The sequence below is a fragment of the Epargyreus clarus genome, unplaced genomic scaffold (assembly GCF_041222505.1).
Source record: "Epargyreus clarus isolate Ecla_fem2 unplaced genomic scaffold, WU_Ecla_fem_2.2 ptg000004l, whole genome shotgun sequence".
Taxonomy (NCBI): domain Eukaryota; kingdom Metazoa; phylum Arthropoda; class Insecta; order Lepidoptera; family Hesperiidae; genus Epargyreus; species Epargyreus clarus.
This window is the reverse complement of record NW_027332212.1, coordinates 3,124,340-3,128,531: the sequence shown is the minus strand read 5'-3', so window position 1 is coordinate 3,128,531 and position 4,192 is coordinate 3,124,340. Positions and strand designations below refer to the sequence as shown.

The following is a 4,192-nucleotide window of genomic DNA, read 5'->3' as shown; positions in this document are numbered from 1 at the left end:
TTTTGTTATTTCGTCTAAGTTTCCCAAGTTTTACGAATGAGTGGATGAGCAATAAACATTGCGTTCTTCATATGAACATGAGTAGGTGACTACGTATGTGTGCATATGAAAGTGGTTTCAGAAATTATTATTATGATTTCACGGTGAAGTAATCGTGAATAAGCCCTGTACCTGCGAGTTGTTTCTTTGTTGTGAAACGCCCTTTGTGGTTCGACTCCGGTGGCACCACCGTCACACTATTTCTGTCTAACAATAGCAGTGTTAAGTACTGCTGTATTCTGGTTTGAATGGTGTGGTGAGGAAGACTTACTTTTCCGAGTCATCCCAGTTTGTCCTCAGGGGCAGCGGCGCATCTGCGGCCGACCTCAGGTAGAAATCTAATCCTTAATCAGGGGTTGATTACAGATGTCCATGGACGGTAGCCACCTACCATCAGGTGGACTGCATGCTCGTCTGCTACTCCTATATTATAAAAAAACGCTGTCTACACTCACAGCCCCATACTAAGATTCCCTGTGATATGGGTGCACTGAACACACACAAATACGAATATACAAACACCCAGACCCAGAATAGAATTTAAATTTATTCAGATTATTGTCTGACCGGGGATCGAACCCGGACCCTTTGCACGTCAGACCGGTATGGTGGCTGCTCCGCCACGCGGGTCGTCGATTCAGTCTCTCCATAATATTAGGGTGTGAAGTAAAAGTTCATGGAGGGCGGAAAGTTGGTTAATACTTCCCATTCCCAGGGGTAATCAACAGAAAGTTAGTAATGGGTTCGTAATTATACTAATAATAATTTTGGCGAAGAAGTTGTTAATGTTGTGTTTATTTCACAATGTCGTTATTCAAATTGTGTAAGAAAATAAGTGAAATTAAAATTAATTTACAATAAATAAAAATGGAAATGAATGAGCGGAGAGTTCCGGGTTCTATCCCCGGCCAGGAATCTACGAGTACGTAATAATTATATTTCTGTGTATGTCCATGGCACGCAAGACACAGTATAAGTTTGAAGTGGCAAACGTGCTTGCAGTCCAACTATAATTAAATGGTCAATGCCACTCCAGATATGAATTCGAAGGTGATCACAGATGCTTTGCCAATCTGAGATTTGAGTATTTTTAATAGGAGCAGCAGACGAGCATGCAGTCCATCTAATGGTAAGTGGCTACTGCCGACCATTGACATTTGGCATCAACCCCAGATAAAATAAAATTCCTACCTGAGGTCGGCCACAGATGTAGCGGCACATCTGTGGACTAAGCTGGAATGCGTCGGAAAGGAATTTCTCCCTTAATGAGAAGGTTGCCTTATATTACGAGTATGTAAATCAGCTGGCATTCCTGTAAATATGTATGTAGAAGGCATCATAAAATGAAAGATCTAATTGTGGCTTACTAAAAATATAATTTATATTACAGTACACCAAACTTACATTTAAAATATTCCTTATACAATTATTAAAATATGATTATTTTGTGATAGATTTATTTAATTTATCCTAATTACATTCGAGTCTTATACAATTGCTTAATTAATTCTACAGTTTCTATTTACAAAGATATTTTATTTTTGGCAATACAAATACGTTGCTACAAGATAGTCAAGTAGGTTTATAAACAATTATAATTATAATTAGGGACTTGTTTCACCACTAACGTAAAGATAAAGCGAGTAAACATGAATGCGATATTTACGTATTTAATGAATGTCGAAAATTGAATAGGTAACTGACAGATTAAGTACTTTTTCACAATGACACGGTCACAAATACAGGAGTACCGATCACTGATTTTAAAAATCTTCTATTAGAAGTAATGTAAATGCCAGTAAAATTGTAAGGTAACTGTTACAAATCCTTAAACAGTACCTTTGAAGGTTTTAAAAGAGCATTTATTATTTATTGAGAAGTTGAGCAAAATAACTGTTAACGTTAATTTAAGTCAAATATTTAAATAGTCGACTCTATAGTATTTCTCATCACTCAGAATATATTTTCAAACTATTAACCGCTTATCGCTTTCCCGGTCGTAGTGAAACAAGTATTAAGTACAAGAAGAGAGGCTACGATCTAAGCTAAGTTTAATTACATTCTGTAATATTTGTAGAGAAGTCAAACTTTTTGAAAAAAAAGATATATATGTCCCACAGACTTCCATATAATTACCATAGAGCCATAGCCATAGAGTGTATCCTTATAGTAATAGGCGTAGAAAAAAGACAATATACTTGTACTTACTTTTAAGCGTGACGTCATAATAAAGAATCATTGTGGGGTAAATTTATCAACATGGGTATTACAATGGGTATTATTGTCTACACCTGTCTCATACGGACATGGGTTTACTTTATGCAAACAAAGGATGGTAGATGTCACATATCTCAGATAATATAATGAAAAAATCTCGGGTATGTAAGTTTTTTACAAAAGTTTTTTATTCGCTAACAGCCCAGTGAGATATATGATAAAGGTTTAAGTCTGAAATGCCTTAGATTTCAAACTAGCTTTTTGATGTCGTAATCTATAGTTACAATTGTGCAATCATTGCAAACACGAGCAAAATATCCCAATTTTAAGGCCAATTAAATTATTAACAAATATTCGACTAATAAAACCGACACATATTCGTCGAGGATAATGGAAAAGTGCTACAGATTTTAAAAATACAAGTCACAAATATTACAGAATGTATTACAGAGAATTTGGAAAATAGCTAAGGGTAGATAGGTTAAACGTGTTGAAACAGCTGCATTTATTCATTTTATGTGTCAGTGCATTGATCGGCCTGATATTCATATATTGGACAGTTGGCCCAAATATTGGTACGCGGTCACTTTTATGTTGGCTTTGGATAGGTTATTGGCGTATCGGTCTGTACTCACACCTGACCTATATATTTTATTTGTGGCGACTAAATTGCAAAAATAAATAATGTGTGTTTACAACATGTTCAAACTATCTACAATAGATTAAATAGGGGACGAATTTGACAGGGCCAAAGAAGTTTAACCCTAGAGTGCTCGCGCTATGAGCATTTTGCCGTCCGCGGTCAAAAAATCCTATTATAATAAATACAGTGTATTTGTCGAGATCAAGCTTCCTAGTAGCTGCCCCCTCGTGTCTAACCTACTTATTTTAGAAATTAGAAGAAATTTAAGGCGCAGGCGACCGCAGGAGGATGCGGTTATTGTTGGTGTGTCGCGTTTGGCGGCAAATTGCTAACTGCGCGACTACTCACGTAAGTAAAATTAATGTGCCTGATCTTTTAGTGTAGTATTTTAACAATATTTCAATTGTTATTTTTAGTTGTATATAATGTTATTTTGATGTAAACATCGTAACACCATTGATATTTATTGTGTTTTTTGTGAATTATGGGCGATTTTCTATATTTTATTTTTTCTACTAACTAATATTTTTTAGGTAAGTGACACCGGAAAACTACAAGAAAATGAAGAAGTAACACGCACAAATATATATCCTCGGGTAAAGAAGGTATATGCGCAGTATGTCTATCAAAAACAAAAAAAGAAGAACCAAAAAAGGGTCCAATAGATGCGGACAGATACTGTGCAACGAACATTGTATGTGTATCTTTCCGGACTGTTTTGCTGAAGTACATATCGAAGATACAGGAAAACGTTTAATTTTGATATTTAGTTTCATTTTTTATGTGTTAAGGTAAAGATATTGCAAAAAGTTAAAAAAAGTACCCAAGATATACTTAAGCTTTTTTTTTAAATAATTACTAATTACAAAACTTTAGTAAATGATAATTTATGAAAGTCTATGTTTTATTCTATTCCTTTAAAATTATTAATGATTTATTTAACTAAAATTAGCAAAAATAAACATGTGCGGCAAAATGCTCACCACGCGAGCACTGACGTTTCATGGAAAGGCGCGACTACTCTAGGGTTAAGGACGTATGCGGTTTTACTCCCTTATTTATAAACGCTCAGTATAGTATTTTCACTTCAAAATTTAAAAACAAACAAATTAATATAAAGTTCAATCTATTATTTTACTTCCTCATAAACCCATTACTGTCTCACTTCTGGGCACGGGTCTCCTCTCAGAATGAGAAGGATTAGGCCATAGTCCACCGCGCTGGCCAAGTGCGAATTGGTATACTTCACATACCTCTGAAAACCATTTTTTACTTGCATACTCGTATTTTGAT

The 4,192-nt window shown here is 35.1% G+C and overlaps 1 long non-coding RNA gene across 1 annotated transcript; it reads left to right on the top strand.

Moving 5' to 3' along the window:
* Positions 1–3,019: 3,019 nt before the first annotated feature.
* LOC140757161 (uncharacterized) lies at positions 3,020–3,794 on the top strand. The gene is made up of 2 exons (XR_012103939.1): positions 3,020–3,247; positions 3,433–3,794. It is a non-coding gene; the product is annotated as an uncharacterized LOC140757161 (long non-coding RNA).
* Positions 3,795–4,192: the final 398 nt, after the last annotated feature.